Here is a 16,154-nt window from a genome sequence, read left to right as displayed (position 1 = left end):
GCAGGAGTCAATGGAGCAGGGGCTTGGATCTCCCTGCTTCCAGGTGAGTGCCGGTTGCAAGGACTGCCTGAGCCCACTTATTCCGTTAAAATTAACAGCCTGCCCGAACCAATAGGCATAACCGCACTCTCCTGACCACCTCACCTCCACCTGTCTTTTGTGAGGTGCCAGATCCAGGAGGTCTGCGCTCAGTCTTTCAATCAGCATTGGATGTCTTGCTAAGGGGCCCGGTGTCATTCAACCAGTGGTTAGCGGGCTTGATGGGGGAAATCGCTGGGTGGAATTGCAGAGCCTGTGCTAAGCAGAAGGTCAGGCTGGATGATCCTACTGCTTCTTCTGGTCCCACAGCCTAGGAAATCTATAAAAGGTGGCATTCTACCCTTTTATTTCCAAAGCCTTCAGAAAATGAGCTAGGCATTTCCACCCACACCCCTCAGGAGTGCGGAGATATGGGGAGACAGCACAGGGACTTCATGTACACAACCTTGTAAACACGTACGTGGGAACAAACGCTTCTGCCCTGTTGTAGACACGGGGCTGCCTGAGGGCTAATTCCATGGCAAACGGGATGTGAACTTGTGCAAGCCTGAGGTGAAATGGATTAGGAGTCACAGCAGGCGTTCGCTGCAATGCAGCAACACCCACGCTCAGAATTGCGGCTGAAAATGTGTGAATTCATTTTGGAGTCACTCTTTGGCCTGAACAATATCAAAGACCCTCACCAGGGTCAAGCCCTCAGAAGAAAACAAAAGCTCTTACTGTTTATTTTATTTATAAGCTTTCCTACATTGGAACTGGAAAAGATTCAGAATAGGGCAACAAAAATGATTAGAGGTATGGAACAGCTTCTGTATGAGGAGAGATGAATAAGACTGGGACTTTGCAGCTTGGAAAAGAGACGACTGATGGGGGAGATGATAGAGGTCTGCAAAATCATAACTGGTGTGGAGAAAGTAAATAAGGGAGTGTTATTTACTCCTTCTCATAACACAAGAACTAGGGGTCACCAAATGAAATGACTATGCAGTAAGTTTAAAAACAAAAAGCTTTTTTTCCCCACACAACACACAGTCCCATCTGTGGAACTCTTTGCCTGAGGATGTTGTGAAGGCCAAGACTAACAGGGTTCAAAAAATAACTAGATAAGTTCATGGAGGAGAGGTCCATCAATAGCTATTAGCCAGGATGGGCAGGGATGGTGTCCCTAGCCTCTGTTTGCCAGAAGCTGGGAATGGGCGACAGAGGATAGATCACTTGATGATGACCTGTTCTGTTCATTCCCTCTGAGGCACCTGGTGTTGGTCACTGTTGGATGACAGGATACTGGGCTAGATGGACCTTTGGTTTGACCCAGTATGGCTGTTCTTACGTACAATGCCCATCTCAATGGAATCTGAGTACCTAACACAGTAGTTAGCTTGTTTCCTTGACATGACTCTCTGGGAGAATGTTTCATGGATAATGGCCAATGCAGACAGAACAGTAGCCTAGACCCTGGAATATGAAAATTGCTCAATTCTCTGTTGTGGAGAGAAAGGAGACAAACACCTGCATTAGGGATGCTCATTCCCTCCCCATCAAATTCAATTTTAAAAACTCCATCAGATCCTTCTGACCCAGAAGCCCACTCCACACCACTCTGTTTGACACTCCCCATTCTCTGGTTCATGGCTTTTTGTTCATTTGTGAACTAACTCTACTGAGCCAGATGTGTGGAAGGGTGAACTCCCCCTCACGTCCAGGCGATGAGGGGAGGGAACCATGCACATTCCACATGAGGGGCAGTGGCATGGGCAGTGAACAATGGCCCCCGAGTACGTGGCAGGTTGGCATCATTGTGAGTGGGCCCACTGGGCCAGAGCGACATTACAGCTTGTCATGCAGCAAACAACATCATGTACTTGGACATCAGTGAACATGGACATGGCCCTTGGACATGGCCCTTCCTACCCCCCGCCCCACCAGCACCGTGCTGCCTGTCAGCAAACTCTCTATAAAACCCCAGGATTCCCAGCCTCATCACTCCTAGATCCAGCTTCTCTTCTCTCCAGACTTGCTGAGATCCCAGCCGACCTCCAGCCATGAGGATCCTCTACCTTGTGTTTGCTGTTCTCCTGCTAGTCTCATTGGCCACTCCAGGTGAGATGACGGATCTGAGGAGAACATTACGGACTAAGGCTCTTAGGCTGTATTCAGTGGTGGGGCATGTTTTGTGGACAATCTGTGACACGACAACTGGGAGCACAAATTAGGTGCCCAATTGTCTGTGCATTTTTAGATGTGCAGATGCTGATAGACAGCCTTGAGCATCTGGCTCTCTGGGTTCCTCTCTAGCGAGTCACTACGGGACTCTGTGTGAGGAGGTTTCCCATAAGGATGAGCAGAGAATTCCATCCTCTCTCCAGCTATCAGAGCTCAGGCACCCGAGGCCAGCACTCTCATACCTGGCTGGGAACCTAACGTTAAACACCTGGATCCACATTAGGCACAGATATCAAACCAAACTGATTTCCAGAGGCCCTGATCACCCCCAGCTTCTTTGGGTTCCTTCTGAAAATCAGGCCACTTTTATGTAGGTGCCTTGATATGGATTTAGGAGCCTGACAGTAGGCATCCGAGTGTGAGAACGCTGGCCTCAGATTCTAAAGAGAAGGACTGAACAGGGGGTGTCTTGTGGACTCTGGTTTTAGGGAGGTCTCTGCTTCTGAGAAAAGAATCCATGCTGCCCTTCCAGCCTCCCACTCCAAAAAATTCAGCCTGAATTAGGGTGTAAGCCAAAAATGTTCCAGCAGCCTGCTTGGATAGTGCAGCTCAGAGTGTGCTCACGGATCAGACCCAACAGCCATAGAGTCGCTGTGGGAGGGCTAGAGAAGGAATTACTCACCTTATGATTTTAAGGGCAATCTCTGAAACATGAACTGGGTGTTATTCAATGCAACGTTGTCTTTCTGAGTCTGCAGAGAGCCTGAAATGATAGTTCTCAGAGCCATGGGAAGTGCTTCTCCCATTCAACTCAATGAAGTTTTGTCTTTGCGCATCAGCCAGTGCAATTATGTGTCCAGCCTGCACACAAGATTCCCAGAATTGTTTGTGCATATGGGCAAGAGCTGGGTTCTGTCCCATCCCCCATTATGCTGTGTAGTGCCACGCTCTGCCAGTCACTGGTTCCACAGACGTAACTCTCCCCTCCCACATCTCGGTGCCCTCACCTTCCCCCAAACCACCAGGCTGTCTTCCTTCCACATCACTCCCTCTCTCTCTCGCCATCAGCCCTTTCCATTACTCCTCACACACTCTCCCCTCCCACCATCACCCCATTCTGCTGCAGCCTGAACTCACTTGCCCTAGGACTCACACACAGCAGCCTCTGGCCACTGACGGCCTCCCTGTAAGTCACCATTGGAAATTCGGGGAATGGCAGGAATCCACTTTCCAAGGGCTCCCCCAATGCTCCTCCCCCCATAACTGACTCTGGTGTCTCTCAGGACATCAGGCAGGAGGCCGTTAGAGCCCTGGTACCTGTAGGGGCAGATCTCACCCTGGAGGGGCTGGGATTGGCGCTCTCCAGGGGGATGCTAAGTGTGTGGAGGCAGAGACCTCAAGAAGAGGAAGGCAGCCCCCACCGTGGTGAGCAGCCCTTCTCCTCTAGGGCAAGAAATTGCCATTCAGCTTCCCAGTCCATCTCCTCTCTTGGGATTGGGCATGAATGTGAACATTCAATAATTGCTGTGACGCTGTTGGGGAAGCCCAAAGCCCAGCTCCCCCTGCCTCACGACCCCACATCAGCCGCTGCAGGGGGGGCATTCTTGTGGGCACCAACCACGAGCATAGCTCCTGTCTAACCCTGGACTCTCCCTCTCTGGTGCAGGTTACGGGCAGTATGGGTATCATAAGGGCGGCTGTCCCGGTCGCTGTGCCAAGGGATGTGCCAAACACGAAGTGGCGTCTAAAACCTACGACTGCAAACACCTGAACTGCTGCACCCACCCCAAGAAAGGGTAAAGAGCACTGCGGTCTCCACCCGCACAGGAAGAGTGGCGGCAGCAACCTGATTGTGTATTAGAAATGTTGTTCACTCTTCATTAAATAAGAGCAGATCTGGCCTGAGCGTGTGCTGTGTGGTTCCCCTGTCTCCCAAGGTCTCGTGTAACACATCTGGAAAGGTTCTGTCACTCAGCCCAGTGGCCCGTTGCTGACGGCCCAGGGACGGTCCTGATAATCCGTCATCTGTGTCTGCAAAATGGCTCATGAGAAAGGGAACAGCGAGGACCGGGAGCAGATTTCCCATCCGTTTGTTAGCGGGAGGGTAGTGGTAAAGGAAAATGCCGAACTGACACCAGCAAGGCTGAGAGCCTCGGTTCATTTGCGGAACAGAGACAGGCTGGGAGGTGCGAGAATGAAATCCCGCCCCGCACCGCGCCCTGCAACCCCAACACACTTCCCCCAGCCCTCCCCTCTTAGAGGGGAGAGACTATTTCAGTCCCCATGGCTCGTTCACTCCTTGGTGCCAAGAGCACCAGCAAGAGTGGTCACTGTGGTAGCTCTGATGTCTGCTGTAAACCAGACCAGCATCTCACCCGCAAAGCGCCAGTCTCTGAACACGCCTCAGCTCGTAGCAATTATCAGCCAACACCAAGCTGATATTGTTACCTGGCAAGGTCTGACCCCCAGGCGACACAATATACCACAACCACCAGCTCCTTGGGCTTGGAGGACCATAGACATTCATGTGGCAGCATTTCATTATCCCTTCCCTTCAGTCTTGGTGGGCTGGGGCAGGGGCTCGGGTTTGTTACTCCGCTGGGTTTTGTTTACCACAGTCTTGCACAAGTTTATATTAACACCACCAAGGCCAAGACTTCAAAGACTAGAGATTTAGGGCACTCTACTGGAGACGTCGTAAGAGGGACTGATCGAGTCTCAGAAACCACTCCCTCCCTGTGAAAACCAGGCTCTGAAGGGGAAGGTGGCAGGCCTCAGGACAGCTATTCTTATCTGAGGAACATACATACATAGATCTCACTACCTTAGGTACATCTATGGCCCTGTAAAGGATCAGGGCCTGTATTATAGCACCCTCCTGCTACTGGGCAAGCTTTTGCTCTTGATGAGCCAGCTCACACCCTGGGGTATTTCTGTCTGGGCTCTCTTCAAAGAATCCAGGCAAGCAGTTTCCAGCTGGGTTAGTTGTTTTTTTTAAACCCTTCCTAACAAACCCAACCTCACAGATTCTTCCCTCAAGTCTATATGGGCTGATGACTAGTCCCCCCCACCAGGTCTGCCCCTCACACCCATACCTTCAGCAACCCCAAATTCCTGTGTCCTCAGAAACCAAGGACTTTCCACAGTCTCCCTTCTGTCCAACTGGTTTCTGGAGCAATTCCTCTCTGCAGTGGCACCAGGAGCAGTCCATTGGGAACACAGCCCCTCTGTTTTCTAGAAGGTGCTGACGTCTTCTCCCTCCAGCTTCTGCTGCCCTCTTTTGTAAGGATCATCTAATTAGGGTCCCACTCTCCTCTCAGGTGCAGCGGATGGGGCTAATCAGCCAGGCAGGCCTCACATCCCAAAGGAAGGGTATGCTTTGTACCTTTACATACCCCCTCTGCCATAGTATCTGAGCACCTCACAGTCTTCTGTGTGTTTTAGTGGACCAGGGTCACCGGCCTGAGGGTGGCATCCAGCTGGTGAGACCAGGGGATGGGAAGGCTCAGTCAGACCGGCTGACCCCTGGGTGAGCAGGACAGATTGGCCGGGATGCCCTGGGGGAAGGGAAGCTGTGGACACAAACTGGGCTGCGGTTCTTGGTCTCCTCCAAGGATAGATTGTTGGACTCCTCTGGAGGTGGGAGAGACTGAGGAAAGGGAAGGCTTCAATAGGGCTACTCAGAAGAGTGAGGGAATAGGACCAGGCCCCTTCTGAGGTAGGAGCCATGGCCCACAGTGTGTCTGGGTAGTGCTAAAGGCATGCTCTGTCCAGAAGAGGAGTCCCAATGTGGTGTGTGAGTACTGAGAGGAATTCCTTTTCCAGACAGAGCATTGAAACACCACTGCAGTCATTGGGTTTGCACTGCCGCATGAACCTGATCCTACGACATTGAAGTCACCAGCAGGGTTCAGATGGACTTTCATGCTGCAGGAGCAGCCCCTACGTAAGAGGACAATTTAGCCCAACGTTCTGCTAAGTGCTTTGTGTTACAGTCTGAATATAAAAACACTCTATAAATCCAAGTTCTGTGGGACTGGATGCTCCAGGGTTTAACAGTGGGATACAATACCCAAGAAAATCACTTGAATCCAGCACGGGATGAGATGGGCTGAAGAAATTGCCCCCAGCTTCCACTTATTCACATTCCCACTGAAGATTCCGTGTTGCTGTGATGCCCACCGCAACTAACTGGGGAGGCAGCATGGCCTAGTAGTTAGAACACGGACTTGGGTTCTGTGACCAATTCTGCAACTGACCTGCTGCATGTCCTTGGGCAAGTCACTGCCTCACTTTGTGCCTCAGTTTCCCCTTTGTCCATCTTGTATGCTTTAATTGTGTCAGATAGCAGAGCAGGGCCCATCTCTTGTGATGTGCTTGCACAATGGGGTCCCAATCCCCATTGGGGCCTCAAGCCACTATCATCTTAATCCCCACCATGCCATCAGACATCGCTGACAGTAAAAAGAAGGCTCTGCTCTCCCTGTCTACCATGCAGTTTGCAGGGATGGCCACCTTGTTGTGTTTCTATAACAAATGCTCTATGAAGCCAGGTACTTGGTCTATCACTCACACCCCCCCCCACACCCCAACTTGGAGGACCAGTGGGCTGCTTTTATTCTGTTCCCTACCCTGGGACTTGTCCAGTTTGGTTGGCCCTGCCAGGGGTTAAAACTCCTGCTGGCATAGCTATTAGGTCCTTGGAACACACATGCCTTTCCACTGTGTCAAGGTGCAATCTGCAAAAAGTAATAACCCAGGACTGCCCTTGTATCAAGATTTTCTGACATGAAGTGGGTCAAAGCACCAATTTGATGTTGGCGAAAGTTGGAGCCCTTCCCTGAAGGGTTAATGTCTAGCTATTCCACCTGGAAGCAGGCGGGGCACACCCTGACTGTTTCCTAGGAGCAATGCACACATTGCTCTATCCAAGGACAAGGGCTAGATATGAACCCTGAGAACTTGATTGTTTGGACAGCAACTGTGGGAGGTTTCTTTAGCCTGGGCTCAAGGCCTGAGAACCAGGATTGTAGTAGATAGAGGATGGTAACTAAGCATATGAATCAACGTCATACATTCCTTTGTGTAGCAGTGTGTAATGCTTAGGGGGAGAAATATAATAAAAGGAGAAGGTGGAAGGCGGGGGGGCAGAACAGCCCATCTCCGCTGACCAGCCTGCTTGCTTGCAAAAAGCTGTGTTCTGTCTCATCACTGAACCGCAACACTTCCCCTTAAGTTTTGTTCTTGGATATTGTGACGTTATTGACATGAACTGTGACCGTATAGATCATTGTTGCAACCAGGGTCCTATGGTTGCACCAGGTCTTGTACAGAGGAGGTCAAATGGGGTGTCGGTGGAAAGGTTGTAGTTTGCTGGTTATGATTATGCTGTCTATATGTGTGTATCATTTTCATATTTGAAGTTATGAATATTGGCTATGTACTTGTTTCTCAGTGTGTTTGATTCTAAGTAGACTCAGTGAAGCATTTGGTCAGCTTCTTGAGAAAGGACTATTCTCAGTAAGTGCCCAGTCAAGAAACACTGAACTGACAATTAACTTTCAGAGACACCAATCCACATCTGAGCTCTCCTGGGACTGTTCAAACTAACATGTAAACAATGGCATTGGCCTCCAAAAAGCTGAATCATTCATAGACATGTGACTTGCCCAGGTGGCTACAAACTCCATCTTGTTGCTGTGACTTTGCACAGAAGAACAAAGGGGTTTCCGCCCACAAGAAAAAGAATATAAAAGGTCCTGGAAACCCCTCCATTTTGTCTTCAGCTGGCTTAAGAGATGGCCTCTCCACCCCCAAGAGATATCTGAAAGAAACTGGAACAAAGGATAGTAACTATGGGGGTGTGAGTAATTGCTGGATCCAGACTAGGAAGGAGTCTAGTCTCTGAAAGAAGCTTTTTGGAACATCTCTGAGGGTAAGATTTACTTGCATTCAGTTTCTTACTGTATTAGGCTTAGACTTGTGTGTTTTGTTTTATTTTGCTTGGGAACTTACTTTGTTTTGTCTGTTATTACTTGGAACCACATAAATCCTACTTTTTATACTTAATAAAATCACTTTTTGCTTACTACTGAACCCAGAGTTAGTGACTAATACCTGGGGGAGCAAAAGGCTGTGCATATCTTTCTATCAGTGTTCTAGAGGGCAGACAATTTATGAGTTTACCCTGTATAAGTTTTTTCAGAGTAAAACAGATTTATTTGGGGTTTGGACCCCATTGAGAACTGGGTATCTGGGTGCTGGAGACAGGAGCACTTCTTAAGCAGTTTTCAGTTAAAGCCTGCAGCTTTGGGGGCATGGTTCAGACCCTGGGTTTGTGTTTGCAGCAGGCTAGCTTGTCTGGCTCAACAAGGCAGGGTTCTGAAGTCCCAAGCTGGCAGGGAAAACGGGCTCAGAGGTAGTCTCAGGACACCAGGTGACAGTCCCAAGGGGGTTTCTGTGACCAAACCCGTCACAGATATATTCCTGATACCTGGAGCTTACCGGTTAACAAGCTGGCCTGGCTCCAATGTAACATATTTGGTCACTAAAAAATTAATCCTGCAAAAATGGAAAACTCAATCAAAGCAAACACTGCTGCCTGGCTCAGTGATCAGGCTGGTGGTGTAGCTAACGAACAACAGACATTCCAAAGCAGGGGAATGGCCAAAAAAATACAAAACAATTGGGACTGAGTATGATTAATGCAGAAGCTGAAGCTAGATATGTCACTTCCATCCCTTCCCTGAATCCTCCCTCTCTTTACTTTGTGCATTATGATAATTCTGGTATTTTGGGTGTATTTGTTGTACTTGAAATATATACATATATATAAAAATATGAAAAAATACAAAGCCATGTTGTCATCTTTTCTGCACCATTGTTACGTAGGAAAAGCAGACCGATCAACTGACTTAGACATCTACCTTAGGCTCCAGGTGTCATCTTTTCTGTCCATCTGTTAGACTATAAAGCTCCTCTGGGCAGGGGCTCGCTTTAGCTTTGCACCTTGTATGGCCCCCACCTTATTACTGGTGGGAGAAGGTGGAGGAACTTGCCTTCTCCTTGCTCCTGCTCTGGGAAGCCAGCAGCTTTCAGACTCTCTGAATCCATGTCAGCAGGTTTAAAGAGAGACAAAAAATCTCCGGCTAGTCCAGGAGGCAAAATTCTCTGCTGCCGTAAATTGATGCAGCTCCATGGAAGTCAGTAGAGCTGCACCCATTTACACCAGCAGAGACTCTGGCTCCATCTCGTGTAGCATTTTGAAAGCAGGAGGGATATTATGGGAAACTTTTTTAAGCCACCAGGAATTGGACCAGTAACATATTGTTGTAGGGCTGTGGCAGGCTGGTCAGAGACCCCCTCTGACAAACTCACCTTTGAGGTTTGCGTATGTTCTGCTTTACTAAAGGAAAAGAAAAAGCAGCCTGCAGGAAATCAAAACAGCCAGAACTTTTATTTAAAGCGAGACCAGGACATGAGCAGCCTGACTGCGGCCCTAGATCTCGCCCACCCTCTTCAATTTCTTTAGCTGTCATCCGCAGCGTTCAATGCTGCAAAACATCTGCCCAGTCTTGCACATTCCATGGAGCAGGCTACTAAATCAACAGATGGGAAGTAGCCTACAGAGATCTATGGGTTGCTCTGCATAGCCTGCAAGAGAAAGAGGGGCAGGTTATCTGTTTGTACACACAAATGGAGGAAAAACAGGAAACGGGAACACATCAGTATTAGATCACCACATTGTTTGCATGGGGGCTTGTAAGCACTGTCTGTTGGGGAGCCTCATCCTGGGGGGTCTCGAATGGAGCTTTGATCCAGCTAGCTCTGACAACAACAGCAGGGAAGCCACAGGGCTGGCAAAGCCCAGTTGGGCCCCTGGGGGTATGTGTACAGGGCAATAAAACACTCATGACTGGCCCAGATCAGTTGACTCAGACTCATGGGGGTTTGGGTTGCTGGGCTGTAAAACTGCACAGCAGACACCTGGGCTCAGGCTGGGGAACAGGCCAGCTGCGGGTGTTTTATTGCAGCATAGACATACCCAGAGTATCTACTCAATTCCTTGCAGCTTCACTGCTAGTGGTGTTTGAGCTAGCTTGGGTGAGTCTACACATGCTGCATTCACACTCCTGATTGCAGTGTAGAGAATGCCTAAGTCTTACCAAATCTGGAGCCTTGTGCTATGAACTTGTCACACCAGGACAGTATTAGGCAGTTTTCTCAGCAGCCCCTGGATTTTCCCAGAAGTGGTGTCTGTCTAGTCTAGGGACTTAGCCGGCTCCTGTTACCACAGTATGTGTGCAACTCACAACCTGAAATACATTTACGCTCACCACACCCTTGTGAGCGAGGGCAGCGCTGTCATCCCCACTGTACAGGCAGGGAACTGAGCCACAGGGAGTGACCCACGATCACACAGCAAGTTTATAAGAGAGATGAGGATTGAAGCTGGGTTTCCCAAGTTGGCAGCCTAATCACTGCACCGTCCTTCCTCTCTCAGGAAGAGTCACTTAGGGACTTCTGATGGCCTGTTGACATTACCCAGCATTACTGTGTGCCCTGGTGGTTGTGAAGGATCATGTTAGCTGATGTGATAACAAGGCCTTGGCAGTCAGCATAGATTGGGACAGCTCATGGTCACCCTTGTGCCCGCTAACAGTGATTAAATCCTACTTATTTCACACATTATGGTATCATTTAAACCACACACCACCTGTGTGTACGTTGCTAACAAGCAGGTCTCTGGCCTTTCTTATGGGAATACATGAACAAGGAGGGCCTTTACCCATTGGTGGTGAAGAGCCTTCTAAGGAGAACCACGCCCCACCGTAATTAAGATGTATCTGCCATCAGTTGTAGAAGAGTTACTGGATGCACAGCTCACATATCTAGACACAGACCTCCTCCCAGATCCTTTACAGCTGGGACTTGCGAACTAGAGGAAGGGGCAGTATGGTGGCAAAGTCTCACACGTGGTATCAGGGGTATGAACGTATTAACCAAACAGAGCTGGCTGAAAAATGGAACAAGCAGGTGTATGAAGAACTTTGTAATTTCAAAAATCTTTCTGCTTCGCTAGGTTCAAAATGAAACTTTTTTTTTAGAAATTTTTCATGAAATAATTTTAAACATTTTGAATTTTCAAAATCTGGATTTTCAGCTTTTTCTCTATTCTGAGAGCATAAGAATGGCCATACTGGGTCAGACCAAAGGTCCATCTAGCCCAGTATCCGGTCTTCCAACAGTGGCCAATGCCAGGTGCTTCAGAGGGAATGAACAGAACAGGTAATCATCTAGTGATCATCCACATTTCTCCCTTGCTTTTCCTTTTTGTGACAGAATGCAATAAAATCATAGGATCATAGAAGTGTAGGACTGGAAGGGACCTGGAGAGGCAGTTGCCTGCCCTCACGGTAGGACTAGGTATTATCTAGACCATCCCTGAGAAGGTATTGTCTAACCTGCTCTTAAAAACCTCCAAAGACAGAACCTCCCTAGGCAATTTATTCCAGTGCTTAACCACCCTGACAGGAAGTTTTTCCTAATGTCCAACTTAAACTTCCCTTGCTGCAATTTAATCCCACTGCTTCTTGTCCTATCCTTAGAGGTTAAGGAGAACAAATTTTTCTCCCTCCTCCTTTTACCAATGTCTTATGTACTTTAAAAGTGTTATGTCCCACTCCAGACTAAACAAACCCCATTTTTTCAATCTTCCCTCAAAGGTCATCTATTCTACCCCTTTGATCATTTTTGCTGTTCTCCTCTGGACTTTCTTCAATTTGTCCACATCTTTCCTGAGATTTGGCACCCAGAAAAAAATGAATGAAGTCTAGTGCTTGGGATCTGCACACACACCCTTCCTTCTCTGCAACTTCTCTAACTTTGAAGAGTGGCCTAAGGAACAAGGAATCTCTAGAATTCTGCCATGTGAGAACTTCTCTCAGTTTTTCCAAAGTTCAGGGAGTTTTACAAAGTTACTGAAGGGCAAAAAGAGAAAAAGTGTAACTATGTGTCAGAAACCCTAGCCAGGCTTCATTCTGTTGCATTCATTGGTAAAAAGGGGGAGGGGGGAATGAGTGGAGAAAACAGAAAACCACCAAAATCTTTAACATTTGAAATATGGTTGAAAAATAGATTAATACCAATAATAAAATCTAAAACAAAACAGAAAAGGTCCTTGTAGCAGCTTTTACTGTGGTCCTAATTTACAAACACCTCACATGCAAATTGTACAGCTACAGCAACTTCCTATGTATTAATTTTCTATTTTTGTGGGTGAGCTATGAAGCAATAACTAATTACAAAATGTAGCAAGATGCTGGTATTTTAATTCTCCAGGTGGGATCCTGTCTCATAATCTGGTTCAGTCTGTACCACATGGCTTAATGGTCCCTGGGAACTAGAATTCAGCCCATCATGATCTTAACTTCCTAATTTCTACCAACATCCTTGTTTACCACTAAATACCAGTTTCCATGTTACCTGCAGCAGCCAGGGAGAGCAAGAGAAGAACAGCAAATGGAAGGTGAAAACTCATCATGGCTGAAGGTCAGCTGGGATCTCAGTGAGTCTGGAGAGGAGAGAAGCAAAGAGAGATTGAGCCTAATTGAGAATGATCAGAGGGCGATGCAGGAAAGCCTTTCGATTTATAGAGCTCGGTGCAGTGGGAGAGGAGCATAAATTAAAAGCTCTCCAAGTACAGGTTGTTCGCTGCTTAAAACACTTGAGTGTCGCTCTGACCCAGTGGATCAGATCACAATACTGCCCCCCGTCACATGGTTGATAACAATTGTTTGTTGGCCTTCCAGGTGCACCGGTAGGCTTTTCATGTGAAATTTGCATAATTCCCTTGGCCCCAGCAGCCAGACACAAGGGGAGAATGCTCCCTCCTTCACATCCAGCTGCCTGGCTCCGAGGGAATGAGACAAATTGCAGTAAACAGAACACATCAGCTGATTCGAATGACCAGGCTGCTGAAGTGAGAGGCTCGGAACCTCAGATGGAAGTGCCTTTTCCTCTTTCAAAAGGAGTCTTGCTAATTCCACCACATGTTAACACATCAGGGCTGCTGCATTGGCTCTTATCAGAGTAGGAGAACCACCCACCACTGCTGAGGTCCATAGGGACACAGAGGGAAAGTAGCTTGATATGAAGAAGAAACTGGAGGTTTCTTCTTGGCTCACCATTCTCTTGCAGGACAACGCAAGACACAAAACTAGTGGATCTGCTCAGTTCCCAGGTGAAATTTCCTTGTATGAATTGAGATTGTTTTCTGCCAGCTTTCTGGTGTAGGCCTAGATTGACATAAGTAACTTGTCACATTTCTTATGGACAAATTGGGAAGGTGAATGGAAGGTTAAGTTGTAAACAGGGGGTTGATAAACTGGAGTCAGGATGTTTGTGCCAGCTAAGATATGCACAACACCTTAATGCTAGGGACCATGGAGAGATAAACCTGGAATGTAAAGATCGGGTCCCACGTGAACAGTACACAGACAGAGCATGCAGGACCAGGACTGGTTCCTGCAAAGTAACCAAACCATTCCAAAAAATGTGTGGTGTAATGTATAACAAATGCAATGTTATGTGTAAATGTGTATAAAGGAAGAGGTTGTCTCTGTAACTTTGGCTGTGTGGTCTGATCAACTCAGTGTAGCTTTGCAGTCTGCCAAATAAAGGAAACTGAGTGACAAAATCCAGAGTCAAACCTTCCCAATGAGGCAAGCTATTTATGTCAAGCCAGGCCTACACCAGAGAGCTAGCAGAAAACAATCTCAATTCATAGAAGGAAATTTCACCTGGGAGCTGAGCAGATCTACATGTTTTGTGTCGCACGTTGTCCTGCAAGAGAAAGTTGAGCTGAGAGGAAACCTCCAACTTCTTGATATTGAGCTACTTTCCCGCTGTGTCCCAATGGACCTCAGCAGTGGAGGGTGGTTCTCATACTCGGATAAGAGCCAATGCAGCAGCCCTGATGTGTTAACATGTGGCGGAATTAGCAAGACTCCTTTTGAAAGAGGAAAAGGCACTTCCATCTGAGGTTCCGAGCCTCTCACTTCAGCAGCCTGGTCATTCGAATCAGCTGATGTGTTCTGTTTACTGCAATTTGTCTCATTCCCTCGGAGCCAGGCAGCTGGATGTGAAGGAGGGAGCATTCTCCCCTTGTGTCCGGCTGCTGGGGCCAAGGGAATTGTGCAAATTTCACATGAAAAGCCTACCGGTGCACCTGGAGGGCCAACAAACAATTGTTATCGACCATGTGACAGGGGGGCAGTATTGTGATCTGATCCACTGGGTCAGAGCGACACTCAAGTGTTTTAAGCAGCGAACAACCTGTACTTGGAGAGCTTTTAATTTATGCTCCTCTCCCACTGCACCGAGCTCTATAAATCGAAAGGCTTTCCTGCATCGCCCTCTGATCATTCTCAATTAGGCTCAATCTCTCTTTGCTTCTCTCCTCTCCAGACTCACTGAGATCCCAGCTGACCTTCAGCCATGATGAGTTTTCACCTTCCATTTGCTGTTCTTCTCTTGCTCTCCCTGGCTGCTGCAGGTAACATGGAAACTGGTATTTAGTGGTAAACAAGGATGTTGGTAGAAATTAGGAAGTTAAGATCATGATGGGCTGAATTCTAGTTCCCAGGGACTATTAAGGGGTCGTGCAGCCATGTGGCCAATCTTGGATCAAACAGACTGAACCAGGATTATGAGAAGGGATCCCACCTGGAGAATTAAAATACCAGCATCTTGCTACATTCTTTAATTAGATATTCCTTCATAGCTCCCCCTCAAAATTAGAAAATTAACAATACATAGGAAGCTGCTGTAGCTGTACAATTTGCATGTGAGGTCTTGTAAATTAGGATCACAGTGAGCTCCTCAAACTGAATTTTTCTGGGATTTTTACGTTTTCTAAATATTATTATATTAGTATTATAATTTGCACCCTTTGTAAAATTCCCTGAGCTTTGATAAAGTTGTGAGTTGTTCCCACATGGCAGAGTTCCAGAGTTTCTTGGTTCCTTGGGCTACTCAGTAACGTCTTCAAAGTTAAAAGAAGTTTTGCAAAGTTGTAGAGAAGGAAGCGCGTGTGTGTGTGGAGGAAACCCAGGGTCTAGACGTCATTCCTTTTATTACACTCTGTGGCAAAAAGAAAAGAGAGGAAAATATTTATAAATGTTTTATGAAAATTTAAAAAACACACTTTTCTTCATTAAGAACCTAGTGAAAAAGAAATGGCTTTGAAATTACAAAGTTCTTCACATACCTGATTTTTCCATTTTTCAGCCAGCTCTATGTGTTTAATATGTTCATGCCCCTGATACCAAGTGTGAGCCTTTGGCACCATACTGCCCCTTCCTCTAGTTCAGCAGGTCCCAGCTGTAAAGGATCTGGGAGGAGGAGGAGGTCTGTGTCTAGATATGTGAGCTGTGCATCCAGTAACTCTTCTACAACTGATGGCAGATACATCTTAGTTACGGTGGGGCGTGGTTCTCCTTAGATGGCTCTTCACCACCAATGGGTAAAGGCCCTCCTTGTTCATGTATTCCCATAAGAAAGGCCAGAGACCTGCTTGTTAGCAACGTACACACTGGTGCTGTGTGATTTAAATGATACCATAATGTGTGAAATAAGTAGGGTTTAATCACTATTAGCTGGCACAAGGATGGCCATGAGCTGTCCTGATCTATGCTGACTGCCAAGGCCTTGTTATCACATCAGCTAACATAATCCTTCGTGTCAAGGTTCTTTCCCCACTCTGAACTCTAGGGTACAGATGTGGGGACCTGCATGAAAACCTCCTAAACTTACTTTTACCAGCTTAGGTTAAAACTTCCCTAGGTACAAACTATTTTACCTTTTGCCCTTGGACTTTCGCTGCCGCCACCACCAAACGTCTAACACCGGTTACTGGGAATGAGTCCATTTGGAAACTTCTTTCCCCCAAA

General features: G+C 47.4%; 1 protein-coding gene and 1 long non-coding RNA gene across 2 annotated transcripts in view; one reads left to right on the top strand and one right to left on the bottom strand.

The window, feature by feature from the left end:
* Nucleotides 1–7,800: 7,800 nt before the first annotated feature.
* The window catches only part of XKR6 (XK related 6), a gene marked incomplete at its 5' end in the record, with an annotated part of 335,369 nt that continues 327,015 nt past the window's right edge, over nucleotides 7,801–16,154 (top strand). Inside the window, one exon of the transcript XR_014710952.1 lies at nucleotides 7,801–8,137. The remainder of the gene's footprint in view (nucleotides 8,138–16,154) is intronic.
* On the bottom strand, nucleotides 9,640–12,836 carry LOC311518597. Its single transcript, XR_014711044.1, has 2 exons — nucleotides 12,688–12,836; nucleotides 9,640–9,855 (listed from the first exon to the last, which is right to left on the bottom strand). It is a non-coding gene; the product is annotated as an uncharacterized lncRNA (long non-coding RNA).

The sequence above is a fragment of the Lepidochelys olivacea genome (assembly GCF_965140295.1).
Source record: "Lepidochelys olivacea isolate rLepOli2 genome assembly, chromosome: 3".
Lineage (NCBI taxonomy): Eukaryota > Metazoa > Chordata > Testudines > Cheloniidae > Lepidochelys > Lepidochelys olivacea.
Note: the sequence above shows the minus strand (reverse complement) of the source record. Positions and strands in the feature narration are given on the sequence as shown.